This window comes from Mesocricetus auratus, unplaced genomic scaffold (genome assembly GCF_017639785.1).
Source record: "Mesocricetus auratus isolate SY011 unplaced genomic scaffold, BCM_Maur_2.0 Super-Scaffold_100044, whole genome shotgun sequence".
In the NCBI taxonomy this organism is placed as follows: domain Eukaryota; kingdom Metazoa; phylum Chordata; class Mammalia; order Rodentia; family Cricetidae; genus Mesocricetus; species Mesocricetus auratus.
This window is the reverse complement of record NW_024429221.1, coordinates 3,891,910-3,907,608: the sequence shown is the minus strand read 5'-3', so window position 1 is coordinate 3,907,608 and position 15,699 is coordinate 3,891,910.

Genomic DNA, 15,699 nt, shown 5'->3' with positions numbered 1-15,699 from the left:
ACATATTCTCAGAGCATGGATAAAAACAAGTACAAAAAGAATATGATCTAGTTCAGTTTTCAGGCCTCCTGTCTCTCTGCAACCTCAAAATGAAGTCTAATTGTCGACATTCCTATTAGCATTCAGGTATCCTTTAGTGCCTCAGATTTGTCTGAGCACTTTACCTACAGTATTCTAGGGTTTCTCTGTCTCCGAACTCCAAACTTGTTCCTATTCCTCTTAAAAGCTAGTTTAAGAGAGCCAAAAACAACAGTGTCAAGTGAACTACTACATCAATCCCACTTCTCAGTAAAAAATTAATGGCAGTTGGCTTTCTATTGCTTTAATAAAATACTGGATGAAAACCACTGGGTTGTTATTTTGGCTCAATCTGTGGTCACTTGTTTCCATTATTGTTATGTGTGTGATAAGAGTAAAATACTAAGATATGTGATGGAGCAAAACCCCTGACTATGTGGTACTCAGGAGAAGGCACAAAGAAGGTGAAAGAGATGATAGATGATAGAGAGATAAATAGATAGATCATAGATGATAGATGAGAGACAGAGACAGACACAGAGAGACAGAGTATTGTTATTCTTTGTGAAGTTCTCCAGATTGAATATGGAAGATGGGAATTTGTCAGTCAGCTGGTTCACTATTTTATTAAGTTCATTACAATACACTGTGAAACAATAATAAGAGTAATTGTTGCATTAGTAATACACAATAGTAATTTCTATATATTGTATTGAGGTTCTCATAGAACATGCCGAAAGTTGCTTGCTTCTATGAATATTTAAAAATACTTGCACTTTGAGAGTGTCTTTGATTTTTGCCAACCTAAACTTGCCAAAAGTCAGAGGTAAGATTTCTGTCAACACTGTCATCAATTTCCAAAAGTTTGAGAAACAAAATTATACATATATGTAACTTGAAACTTTCCCACTATGGTAAATTTGAGAACAATTTGATTGTAATAGCAGGAATCATAGAATACATAAACTAAGAAATGAGGAAGATGCGATTCTTTCACTATGATGAGTGCAGTTTAGAGTTAGCAGCTGTGGCAAATTCAGGCTGTACTGCATGGCTATGCTCCTGCCTTTGAGAACTGTTGGCACAAACACAGATTCAGGAAGCTCAATTTTAGCTATCATCACTTTTGCAAACTAATTTTTTTAAAGAAACAAACATTTTACATATCAATCCCCTCTTTACCTCTCCCTCCCATCTTCTCATGTCCCTTAACAATCCCCCCAGCCCACCCCCATCCCCTCCTCAAGGATAGTGAGGCCTTCTGTGGAGGATCATGAAAGGTTGTCAAATCATTTGGGGGAGGGCCTACGCCCTCCTCCATGTATCTGGGCTGAAATAGTATCCCTCCATAGGGAATGGGCTCCCAAAGTCCATTTGTGTACTAGGGATAAATACTGGTTCCATTGTTATAGGTCACATAGCCTGCCCCAGCCTCCTAAATGGCACCCACATTCAAATGGCTTAGTTCGGTCCAATGCTGGTTCCCCAGCTTTACAACTGGGGTCCTGTGCTCTTACTAGGTCAGGTCAACTGTTTCTGTAGTTTTCTCCAGCACTGTCTTGATTCATTTGCTCATCCCTTCTCTGTCTCTACAACTGGATTCCAGGAGTATGGCTCAGTGTTTAGCTGTGGGTGCTCGCTTCTGTTTCTATCAGCTACTGGATAAAGGCTCTAGGATGGCAATTAAGGTACTCATCAATCTCATTTCAGGGGAAGGACATCAAAAGCGGCCTCTCTACTACTACCTAGATTTTTAGTTGGGATCATCTTTGTGAATCTCTGAACATTATTCTAGTGCCAGATTTGTCTTTAAACCTATACTGGATCTCCCTATTAAAGTATCTATTTTCTTGTGCTCCTCTATTCTTCCCCTGTCTCAGTCTTCCTGATCCCTCTTGTTCTCCTCCCCCCTTCTCTTCTTCCCTTCTCTTTTTCCTATCACCTTCCCCTCTCCCTCTGGGTTCCTAATTTACTCAGGAGTTCTTGTCTCTTTCCCCTTCTTTGGGGGACCATATATTTCTCTCTTAGGGATCCCCTTGTTTCCTAGTTTCTCTGGTAGTGTGGATTGTAGGCTGCTAGTCCTTTGCTCTATGTCTAATATACATATATGAGTGAGTACATACCATGCTTGTCTTTCTGTAACTGGGCTGCCTTACTCAGGTTGGTTTCTTCCAGTTATGTGGTAAGGGGACAATTTTTGTGGTTCATTCTATTTGGTGTTCTATAAGCTTCTTGTACTTTCATAGGCATGTCCTTCTTTAGGTTGTGAAAGTTTTCTTGTATGCTTTTGTTGAATATGTTGTACCCTTGGCCTGTATTTCTTCACCTTCTTTTTACCCATTATTCTTAGGTTTAGCCCTTTCATGGTGTTCTATATTTCCTGGATATTTTTTGTTAGGGATTTGTTGAACTTAAGATTTTCACTCTTCCAGTGAGCCTTCAACACCTGAGTTTCTCTCTTCTGTCTCTTGTTTCTATTTGTTATACTTACATCTGTAGATTCTGATCATTTACCCAGCCTTTTCTATTTCGAATGCTGCCTCATTCTGGGTTTTCTTTATTGTTTCTATTTCAGCTTTCAAGCCTTGAACTGTTTGAATTGTTTCCTTCACTTGTTTGGTTGTTTTTTCTTAGCTTTCCTTGCTTCTTTAAGAGATTTGTTTATGTCTTGAATTTTTTGTTTTGTCCTTTCCTCAATTTCCTGTATTTTGTCTTCCATTTCTTTAAGGGATATTCTCATCTCCTTTTTGATGGTCTCTATCATCTTCATAAACTGGTTTTTAGGGTCATCCCCCGCTCCCTTCTTTTAGTGGATTCATATGGGGTCTATCCATTTCCTCTTGTCTCTCGGTGGTCCAAGACTTCGGTCTTTGCAACACTGGATGATCCAGCCTCTCCTAGTGTTCTCCTCACCCAGAGGGTATCGGGGTTCCAAGGCTGTGATGTGGGCACACTCTAGATGGTCCACTCGGCAGGTTGGGTGCACTACACATGGATCAGACCCATGAAGCTCCAAGGAGGGGATGGCGGGATAGTTGGACCAGAGCAGGACCCACAAGCACTTCACACAGAGAGCGTAGCAGGGCCAAGACTGAGATGTGGGTAGACTTCAGATGGTACAGCCACCCCTGGTCGTTTTACTCCATGCAGAGCAGACCCAAGAAGCTCCAAGGAGGGGATGGGGGAAAATTGGCTTGAGCAGGGCCGACACTCACCTCAATGGGAGGTGGGAGCATAGACTGAGGTGTGAGCAGACTCTGGATGGTTCAGTCTGCCCGGGCAGGCACACTATAAGAGGAGCAGTCCCAGGAAGCTCCAGGGAGGAATGTGGGGAGTAGGGCCTGAGCTGACCCCCACTCACCTCAACTGCAGGTCGTAGGGGGGCGTAGACTGCAATGTGGGCTGATTGCACTTTTGCAAACTTAATCATTGTTGTCAAGATAAATTTTTCTCTTGTAATTTTCAAAACTAGATCTCTGACAAATTGATATTAAAGTATCCTATTCAGACCGGGTTGGTGAATAATTTATTTAATCCCAGAACTCGGGAGGCAGAGGCAGGTGGATCTCTGTGAATTTGAAGACAGTCTGGTCTACATAGCAAGTTCCATGACAACAAGAGATCAACTTTTCCTATGGAGAATTTTTAAAGTCAAAGAACCTACATCCAAGAAGAATGTATATATTCTTGCATTTGTTTACCTCTAAGGGGACTGTAATGGCCAATTTTTATTGTTAACTTGAGTAGATTTAGAAACACCTCCAATGCCTTTGATGTCCTTCCCCTAGAATGAGATTGATTACTATCTTGGTTTCTATTCCTAGAGTCTTTATCTAGTAGCTGATCAAGGCAGAAAACAGGCACTCACAGCTAAATACTGAGTCATACTCCTGAAATCCAGTTGCTGAGAGGGAGGATGGATGAACAAAGGAGCCAAGACAGTACTGGAGAAACCCACAGAAACAGTTGATCTGACCTAGTGAGAGCACAGAGACGGACTGAACCACTCTGAATGTGGGTGCTAGCTAGGAGGCCAAGGCAGTGTATGGGATCTCTAACATTGGAGCCAGTGTTGGTCTTTGGGAGCACATTCCATATGGAGGGATACTATTGCAGCCCAGATACTTGAAGGAGGGCCTGGGCCTCCCCCAAATGATGTGATGGACTTTTGATGGTACCCCGTGGAAGGCTTCACTATCCCTGTGGAGTGGGTAGGGGTTGGTTGTGATGTTGGTGTTGAGCATAGGAGGATGGGAGGACCAGGGAATGGAGGCATTGATATGTAAATAAGAGTGCTTCTAAAATAAAAAAATAAGAACAATTTAAAATTATATATATATATATATATATGAAATACCTCCAAGGCACATCTCTGAACAATGAGTGTGAGGGGTTGTGCATATTAGATTAATCGAGGTGATAAGTATGAGTGACACTGTCCCAAGAGTTTATAAAAAGAAGCAAGCCAGAGAAGTACCCTTACTCGTGATGTTTGTGATACGTGATATATGGGAAATATGTTACTTTTTGTAAATTTTCCCTCAGGTTTTTTTTCCGAGACTAGAACAAGTCCTTAATTCATTTTCAAGATAGCACAACTTAATTATTAAAATGTTTAGTACTTTGAGTTCAATTAAAATTTCCCAGAATATATACATCTCCTTTAAAATAAGATGATTATTTTCTGAAGAGGAAGACGGTTGACTATCAGTTAAAATGTATGAAATGTCCCAGAAAAGATTAGAACTAATAAACAACTCAGAATTTAAATGTATTGGATACAAAACAGGTTCAAGGTCCTGGGCCAAGGAAGGATGAAAGAATGAGGCATCAGGCATATAACATATTAGGCTTCAATGGATAAAAAAGCAGGACTGGGCAAACAATAGCTTCATTGTCTAATATTATTTTTCATAAGAGATGAGTCAGGGAGACTAGACTCCCTCTACTGGAAAGGATTTATGTGTATAGCTGTGAGAAAGGAAGACAACTCAGATGTCTTGTGAGCTAGCAAGCCTCAAAGCAGGGAGCCCGGGGACCAGGCCACAATCTAAGAAGTAAACTTGAGAGGTTCTGGGATGAGTGAGTAAGGGCAGGTAGTGCTGTAGAAGAATGGTTTAACAAGGAGATGTCATGGTAGATATCTGGCGCATTTAAAAATAGCAAGGAAGCTGTTTTCCTCTGAGATTTATAGTAACTTTATCTTGAGGTATCATTTACTGTGTTTTCAAATGGTTGAATCTCATTTGTGCCTAATTTTATTTTTTATTTTTAAGAAATGAAATTCTAATATTTATGCTTATATATTTTAATTATTTAGCTTTTAAACATGAGAAAAATTAATCCTCATAATTTTGCTATGGAGACTGGGAAGTCTTTGAATTTTTCTCCTTTATGAACAGTTGGGGCAATGACCGGTGCCCCCGAGTTGCACAAGAAATACTCTGAACCTTATAGCACAGGGTACTATTAGAAGACTGTATGCTTAGGACTGAAAAATTTGTGTAATTATTTGATGCTGTGTTTTTATTTTCACATTTACTAAAAAGGACTTCAATTTTCATACACTGTAATTAACATTACAGTGAAATCAATCTTTTAAAGGCATGTAAAAAGGTAAAAATAAATTGAAGCCTCAGGAAACATCATATTATGGTTTTATACAACGGTGAGCCAAAGATTGACTGAGGACCAGTTAGTCCATTCAGTGAACACACTTACTAAAGAAAATGTCTCATTATTTTATATCAAAACGTTTTCAAATAGCCCAGGATTTATTTCATTAAAAATTCACAGAGGTTCTGGGAATGCTCAGGGGAAGAGGATGCCTAGCATATATTAGGGCAGCTCATTTCAATCCTCAGCACTGCTAAAAATATCAAAAATTTTATTGATGTTTTCTAAAATTTTAAAATACTTTTCTAATAAAAATTACTCAATGTGTCATAAAAATAAAGCAAAATAATATGTAAAGTTAAAATAATATACAAGATACTACTAGAAATGACAGTGAATATAAACATCTTCCTATGAAAAATTATGTTAAGAGATAATTTTACATAAAAATCTCACATATTCTTTCCCAGTACATTCTCATATTACGTATATGCTCTATCAATACTTTAGCTAAATGTTGACTCAGAAGACCCACCATGTTATCAAATAGAGATGGAGACTACAAGTGTGTACCAAGTTCACAGAGGACAGCTTTAATCCATATACTTATTTATTTACTCATGGGCTCGAGCAGTTTACCTCTCTTATTTTACAGGTGTCATGGACTTTGATTAACAAGCACATAAAAACGTTCATATGTATTTCTTATTGCCTCTGGGTATATTCCAGGGATGAGTTTTCTACGTTAAAAACATGCAATTAAAAATTGTCATGTAAAGTCGGAGTGATGGCTCCATGGTTAAGGGCACTGGCTTCCTTTCCAGAATACCTGGGTTTAATTCTTGACACCCACATGGTCACTCACAATCTTGTACTCCAGGCCCCGAGGGCTGACTCCTTCTTCTGGACTTTTCAGTCAATGCACACCTGCTGTACACAGATATGCATAAGGCAAACCACACCTACAGGTAAAATAAAAAATTAAATTAAAATTATATTAACTGACATGTAAATTTTATATCTGACGGCGTCATAAACAGTGTAGACAGGGTCTGACTCACACCATCATCACTGTAGTTTTTAAAAGACTGTGTTGCAGTTTTACATGTTTGTCAAACTCACTGACAAGGAAGATGATGAGAATGTCACCTTGGGAAAAGTAGTATTTCGTGTTGAAGGCAATTGAGACAGCAGAGGAAAACCTGGCTGTATTCCCCCCACACCCTGGTTTTCTTTTCTTTGCATCAAAGGAAGACAGATTCCCTTTTGTAAAGCTGACAGGGGTTTATATTTTAAACATGATTCACTCTTCCTTATAAGGAGGACTAGAAATATGTTGAACTAAGTCTCTGTAACAGACATTAATTATTAAAGAATCCCTTTTCACTGTACAGTTCCTGGTCACCACCACACAAATTCATAAGTATGTACCTGTGTGAGGAGCCGCCCTCGCTATCGCTATCGCCATTAGAAGATGGCACTGACATCTGCTGTCAGTAGGAGTTTACCGTTTAAGCTGTGCCTCTCCCGTGGCGTCATCTGGGGTGATGAGCAAACCACCAATCCCGGCTCTACACGTCTCACTCGGAGCTCCTAGGCTTATATAAGGGGCTGGGTTTCTTAGCTTGGGGTCTCCCTCTCAGAAGCTGATCATCTATCTCTCAAGATGTATTAAAGCTTTACTGCAGAAGGATCCGAGTGTCCTGCGTCGCTCTTGCTGGCGAGATGGTAGCGCAGGACATCTGGTGCCGAAACCCGGGAACTCTTCAACATCGCCGGCGCCGCGGGAGACCCCTCGGAAGACGGGGAGGATTCAGAACTGCAGGGACGTAAGTTCAGAGAGGTATGCTTTATCCTGAACACCCCTTTTCTCGACTTTGGCCTTAGTTTGTCATCACCGTGGGACGGGTCAGTGGAGGCTTTGGTGCTAGTCCTGTTTGTCCTTCTTCATCATGGCTGGTGCTGACAGAACGGTGCTGTCAGTCTGGTAAAGGAGTCGAGCGCTGTTCTTTAGATAAGCCGCTAGCGAGATGGGGTTGTCACAGTCAGTGGTTACTGCCCTACAGACTGTGCTAAAACAAAGAGATCTCAAAATTGCACCACGAACACTTCAAAATTTTGTGAAGGAGGTAGATAGAGTGGCACCATGGTATGCTTGTTCCGGGTCCCTCACTGTGGCCTCATGGAACAAGCTAGGTAAAGAACTAGACTGGAAGCATGCAGAAGGAGATCTCCGCTTAGGTACCAAAGCCATTTGGAAGCTAGTTAAAAACTGCTTGGAGGATGAGGCCTGTCACCCTGCTATACTAGAAAGTCAGGGAACCTTAGAGGAAGTTCAGGATAGCATGTCAGAAACTGAACGGAGTGAGAGAATGGGAGCTCGCAAAAGGAAAGACATGTCTAAGAAAAAAGGCCCTCCCCAAGAAGTTAAGAAAGGGAGAGAGAAAGAAGGGAGTGATCATTCACCCCCTAACAAATCTAAGAAAAAGAAAAAGCCAGAATCTAGCCTATACCCTACAGTAGAGCTAGAAGCCTTGGAGCTAGATAATTCTGATTCTGACACTCTGGATTCTAGCGAAGAAGGTGGTCTAGAGGAGGAGGTGGCACGGTATGAGGAAGAAAGATATCACCCTGATAGACACCGGCCGCTGAAAACAAAAATGAATGTGAGGCCACCGCCTATAAATCCGGCGGGCTCACGCCCCTCGGCGCCTCAGCAGTATGAGCTTCGGCTGAATACTGGTACTGACTCCTTTTTACCTTTAGAGGAACGGAGAAAAATACAAATGGCTTTTCCAATATTCGAGAATGCGGAAGGCGGAAGAGTACATACCCCCGTAGATTACAATCAAATCAAAGAATTGGCCGAATCCGTTCGTAATTATGGGGTCAATGCTAACTTTACCACAATACAGGTGGAAAGGCTTGCTAATTTTGCCATGACTCCCACTGACTGGCAGACGACAGTGAAAGCAGTGCTTCCCAACATGGGACAATACATGGAATGGAAGGCTCTCTGGTATGATGCAGCCCAGGTGCAAGCTAGAGTTAATTCCACGGCTGAAGATGAGAATCAGAGGCAGTGGACATTTGAAATGCTGACAGATCAGGGTCAACATGCCCTTAATCAAACCAACTACATCTGGGGCTTCTATGGTCAGGTGTCGGCCGCCGCTATTAAAGCATGGAATGCCCTCACAAAAAGGGGAGAATCCAGTGGACACCTTACAAAGATTGTCCAAGGACCCCAAGAGCCATTTTCAGACTTTGAGGCCAGAATGACCGAGGCCGCCGGTCGCATCTTTGGTGATTCAGAACAAGCTATGCCCCTAATTGAGCAACTTGTCTATGAACAAGCAACCCAGGAATGTCGAGCGGCTATTGCCCCTCGCAAAAGCAAAGGTTTACAAGATTGGCTCAGAGTGTGCAGGGAGCTGGGGGGACCCCTAACCAATGCAGGACTAGCTGCCGCCATTTTACAAACGCACAGGCGTAGAGATTTATCTAGTCGAAAAGCTTGTTTTAATTGTGGGAAAATGGGGCACCTTAAGAAAGATTGTCAAGCCCCTGAAAGAACAAGAGAACTGGAGCTTTGCCGTCGTTGTGGTTAAGGTTATCATAGGGCTAGTGAATGCAGGTCAGTCCGGGATATGAAAGGGAGGCTTCTGCCCCCTATTGAAGAACCCAAGGTACCCCAATCAAAAAACGGGTCACAGGGCCCATGGTCCCAGGGCCCTCAGAAATATGGGAACCGATTTCAGAAAAGCAATCAAGAGGAAGTAGAGGCTTCCGAGGAACCCCCGGAATGGACTTGTGTGCCGCCTCCGACTTCTTACTCATGCCCCAAATGAATGTTCAACCGGTCCCAGTCCATTCCCCTGGACCTTTGCCCCCTGCCACCATTGGGCTTATTCTGGGCCGTGGCTCCTTAACTTTACAGGGACTCATTATATATCCTGGGATTGTTGACCCGTATCATAAAGAGGATATTCAAGTTCTCTGTTCTAGCCCTTGGGGTGTATTTTCTATAAAGCAGGGAGATAGAATTGCACAACTGGTGTTGCTGCCCTCCCTCGGGGATGGAGAAACCTGCACTTTACAAAAAAGGGCTATGGGATCTTCTGGAAGTGATTCAGCCTATCTGGCTATACCCCTAAATGAGAGACCTACAATAAAATTGTTAATTAATGGAAAAGAATTTGAAGGGATAATGGATACGGGAGCAGACAAAAAGCATTATTTCACTCCATTGGTGGCCGAAGTCTTGGCCCACTGTTGTTTCATCTCATTCTCTACAAGGTCTTGGATACCAGTCCTCTCCTGCCATCAGTGCCTCAGCCTTAACCTGGCGGAACGCTGAGGGCAAACAGGGATGTTTTACCCCCTATGTGTTGCCACTCCCTGTAAATTTATGGGGACGGGATGTGTTACAAACCTGCTCCCCACGTGGGAATAAACCCACGTGGCATTAGACCATTGCAGATGTGGCAGATGGATGTTACTCATATTCCCTCTTTTGGAAGGCTTCAATATGTTCATGTTTCTGTTGAAACCTGTTCTGGCATAATGTTTGCCACGCCCCTAACAGGGGAAAAGGCCTCATATGTGATTCAACATTGCCTTGAGGCCTGGAGTGCTTGGGGAAAACCCAGAATTTTAAAAACAGACAATGGACCAGCATATACCTCTCAAAAATTCCGACAGTTTTGTCGGCAAATGGATGTTACCCATCTAACTGGCCTACCTTATAACCCTCAAGGACAGGGCATTGTGGAACGTGCCCATCGTACACTCAAATCATATCTGATTAAACAAAAGGGGAGTATTGAGGATGTTCTACCCTCGGTACCAAGAGTTGCTGTGTCCATGGCACTTTTTACCCTTAATTTCTTGAACTCTGATGCCCAAGGCCACACTGCGGCTGATTGCCACAGTTTAGAGCCTGATAGGCCAAAAGAATTTGTAAAATGGAAAGATGTGCTAACTAATGAATGGAAATGCCCGGATCCTATTCTAATAAGATCCAGGGGAGCTGTGTGTGTTTTTCCACAGGAGGAAGAAAACCCCCTGTGGATCCCTGAAAGACTCACTCGAAGAGCTCCTTCACAACTCCAGAATAAGAAGGATGGAGGCCAAGTGGGTGATGAAGACTCTCCTACTCGGGATGATGGTTCCTAGTATGATGGGAGAGTTACGGTGGGCCATCATGTCTACCTTCCCCCTACCGATGCCAGTGATGCAGAATGCCCAGGAGTTCCCTAGATTTTTCACAACTAATAGAGAGTTGGGGCTTGCCTTTTTGCCTTTAGATCCTCAGATACAGAGTTTTCAGGATGAGAGAACCTTGTCATTGGTAGGAAGCTTGTGCTTTACTGTGATTTCTTCATTAAAGGATAATTTTATTCATATGGATCCAGAAAGATCTAATGCTAATCCTTTTGAATTAATGGAAGCTGTACTGATCTTTCTCCTATGGCAATGATTGCTGGAGGATATAGTGAGAAGGGACAGATTACTTTTGATTGGAAAGGGGCATTAGGCAACAGTCTGAGTGAGGGACAGAGCTCTGGATCATCTGATTGGTCCTCCTCCAATGTTAAGTATACCCCTTTTAAGAGAACTAATTATTCAGCTGCTCCAATTTGTGTTTGGCTGCCCTTTATTTGGGTTGTGAGTAATGATACCTTAGGTAAGAATCAGAAAGAAATAAATTGCTCTGCTTAGAATTGTTTTTATGCATTATGCTGGGATGCTATTAAGCACCCTTTTGCTTTGGTAATGCGCATGCCTCGATTTGTTCCAGTTCCTGTTGAGGTGCCAAGTAGTTTGAGTTTGTTTAGGGAAAAGCGAGATTTTTGGGATCTCTGCTATTATTGTGGGCCTGATAGCCACCGCCCCGGGTACTGCTTCGATTACCGCCTTGGCCCTTGCACTTTCCGCCACTGTGCAGACAACTCAAACCATTAATGAACTATCGGCCACTGTGACCATGGCCCTAGATAAACAGGCCACTGCCAATTCTCAGATACAAGGAGGCCTTATGTTGGTAAACCAACAGATTAATTTGGTTCAGGAACAATTGGATATATTGTGGCAGATGGCCCAATTGGGATGTGAACAAAAGTTGCCTGGCCTTTGTGTCACTTCAGTACAATATGAGAATTTTACAAGAGCAGCTAACCTGCCAAAAGCTCTGTCTCAACATTTATTACAGAATTGGACTTTTGAGTTTGAGCAGACACTCCATGAGTTGAGAGTGGCGATCCTGCAAGTGAATTCGACGCGTCTGGATCTTTCTCTGATGGAAGGCCTCTCCTCCTGGATTTCATCTGCATTTTCTTATTTTAAGGAATGGGTGGGGGTGGGATCATTTAGCCTAGTTCTCTGCTGTGGAATAGTGTTGATGCTTTGGATGGTGTGTAAGCTCAGAGCCCAAACAAAAGGAGACAATGTGGTGGTGGCACAAGCACTTGCTGCCTTAGAACACGGAGCCTCCCCTGACATTTGGTTAACCATGTTAAAGCAATAGGTCGCTGGCCTCCCGGCTCTTGCACCCCACGAGGCTAGTCTCATTGCACGGGATAGAGTGGGTAGGCTTCAGCAGCCCAAGGAGTTGCAAGGCTAAGCACTGCACAGGAGAGGTCTGCGGTATAACGACTTTCTCCTGGGAGATAAGTCATCTTGCATGAAGGTTCTATGTCATGATCTCCTTCCCCCAGAAAAACGACATCGGGACTGGTCAGGGCTCCCTCTGGGGATAAGACCCTGGAGAGGAGCTTTGTACATGTTCCAAATTTGCACATGGGGATTTGACCTCTATCTCCACTCCAAAGTTGTGGGTGTCCTATGGCTTCAAAAATAAATGAATAGGGGGAGATGTGAGGAGCCACCCTCGCTATCGCTATCGCCATTAGAAGATGGCGCTGACATCTGCTGTCAGTTGGAGTTTATCGTTTAAGCTGTGCCTCTCCTGTGGCGTCATCTGGGGTGATGAGCAAACCACCAATCCCGGCTCTACACGTCTCACTCGGAGCTCCTATGCTTATATAAGGGGCTGGGTTTCTTAGCTTGGGGTCTCCCTCTCAGAAGCTGATCATCTATCTCTCAAGATGTATTAAAGCTTTAGTGCAGAAGGATCTGAGTGTCCTGTGTTGTTCTTGCTGGCGAGACGGTAGTGCAGGACATACCTGGCACACAGACTTCAATTATATTCAGGTCTCTGTGCCTTCAATTGTTTTCTGTGATACTTCCAAGTATTTTAAAAATAAAGTGGAGAATCATTTTTCCTCTGCTGATCTGCACATTATCAGTTGAGTGTGCAAGAGGAAAAACTGTCTTTCTCAGTGTAATGTACTTTCTTTGGCATGGTGCACAAATAGAGTAGGGAATGGCAAATCATTAAGAGTTTTCTCAATGATGTTAAATTTCAAATTATTGTACTGTTTATGATAGAAAAGGTACTACAACATAATTATTATTCAAGCCTCATGCAGAATCTGAGATTAATGGTAGATTCAATTTCTATTTTCTTTCTTTTCCCCTCCCCTTCCATCATTCCTCTCTCTTCCTTTCTCTGCCTTCTGATTTATTATACAGTATTATTGACATCCTACTTAAATCTCAAGTACTTTTAATGCTAAAAGTTTAAAAGGGGAAATGATGCATGCTTCTTTTTCTCTAGGAGCTTAAAATCAGTGTTACACAAACAGACACAACAAAGAGTTAGCAATATTCATAACAATGACATCCTTTGGAGCATGATGTCAGAGAAGGCAAAAATGATCTTGCCCTGATGAGAAAAGCAAAGTCTCTGGCGTCTGGTAGCTGGGAATTTGAAGTGTGAATCCACCACTTGTAAGAGTTTCAACTTATTCTCAGACTTTAACTCAGACTGCCACAAAGTCTTCATTTGTGCATGGGTGCTATTGGGACACTTCTTAGCTCTTTCCATATTCCAATCTTTGGAGAACACAGCTCAGATTATGTTGCATTTAATACAAATTTTGTATCCTTCTATTGCATTCCACAACAAATACTAGAATATTATGGTTGATCAGGGCTTATTTTCACACACTAGAAAAATGCTCATTGACAAAAAAAATTTTTTTGGTTTTTTGAGATGGGTTTTTCTGTGGCTTTGAAGGCTGTCCTGGAACTAGCTCGTGTAGACCAGACTGGTCTCTGAACTCACAGAGATCTGCCTGCCTCTGCCTCCTGAGTGCTGGGATTAAAGGTGTGTGCCAAGATTGTTGCAAAATTAAAAGAACAATCAAATGAAAACAAAACACTGGCTTTAATAGGAGGTAAATTCCCTAAGCATAAATGAGGGTTATTCAGAGTCACATGGCCTGAAAGTCAGAAATTCTAGATTATGGTACTTACATGCGATTTAAAGTAATTCTTTAAGGCTTTATTTCATTTCAAAACTCATATTGCATTAAAGAGAGTATCTTAGTCTGGTTACCAGCATCATTTTATATCATTGTTTATAGAATAACCAAACATTTCTCAGAGTAGTCATAGGTTGTATATTTTTTGTATGAAAGTAGAAACTAAAGAGTGGGAATTTGGATGGATGTCCAGCAGGAAGGTCATGTGGGTCACTCTGGAGCTGAGGAAGCAGCTCTGTGACAGGTGTGTGCCCTTCTGCATTCCTTCTCACTTTATCCAAGGTGACATTATAGTATGGTGGCAGTCATCATTTGGAAGGAATGATAAAAGAGCTCAGTGCAAAAGATATCAGTAATCAATAGAGCCAGTATTAAATGTATTGTCAACCTGACCTCAAAACCTATGGGTTATCTTCATGTCCAAATGTCTCTGAACAACATTGTCATATCAGAAAGTCTGTTCAAGGGTAACTTTGCTGACTTGTATAGGCTTCAGTCATAGACATGAAATTAGAGACTTTCTGGGATTCAGGAGAAATAAACTGGTATAAAATATTAAATGACCACTACTGACAAAACAGCTGGACATAATTAGGGAGAGAGGGACAATTTTATTACCTCTACAACTTTTGGCCAACTCATCAAGTTTGTCTCCCATCGCTTCTCCAGTTCCTCTGCTCTGAATTTAGTCTTTCATAGGTTTATGTGGCACTCTTTATTTCATGAGACATTCATTGCTAGTTGCTAACTCCTCTGGTTCCAGTATAAACCTCAGGCAAGAAGAGGAAGGAAACTGAGATGGCTTTTTTCACCTGTGCTCACAGACTCAGTGTTTTAGACAGAGAGTAGACAACACATAGACATACCTTGGGCATGAAAAGAGCAGTTTCCCTTCTATATCCATTAATTACAGAAATTCTAGAAGGGAAAAACTAAGCAGGAAAAAATTTGGGCAGGGATTGTATTTACATCTCTCTAAAGTGTTTATTCAGTTTTTGTTAAAAGAGATTCCTGTTTATTTTCCAATCGATTTGTGGATATATGGTCATCATATGCAACCAAGGGTTGAAGCATATTTTTTTCAGATGAGGTGGACATTAAGTCAATACTAGTCCTAACCCCAAGGAGATGATACTACAGAAAGCCTATGCCAACTTTCATATTTTATCTCATTAAGTGAGACCAGATGATTGTAGAAGTTTGAGTCCCTGTTCACCTTACGCCCTGATATTTTATGTGATCTTAAACAGTGTGTTGGTGATTTTACGTATATATATATATATATATATATATATATATATATATGTGTGTGTGTGTGTGTGTGTGTGTGTGTGTGTGTGTGTGTGTGTGTATTTTTCTGTTTGGTCTAGAGGTATCTATGTGACTTTCTTTGTTCCATTGTGTTTTGAGGGATATGACATGTCACCCCAAGAGTGCCTTCCAGAACTAGTGCTGACTCACCATTTCGTCTCTTTTTCTTTCCATATAACCAAGGAAAACTGAGTGAGATTAGATTTCTGTTTACTTGGTTCAATGTATAATGATAGTGCATAGAACTGCCATACAGTGTGAGTTACCAGGGATTCGGTGTAAGTTGAAGACATTTTATTATTCCAAGTAATTGAGTTTTAGGCTATCTGCTACAGAAACACACCTCACTTATTCAGACTTGAGT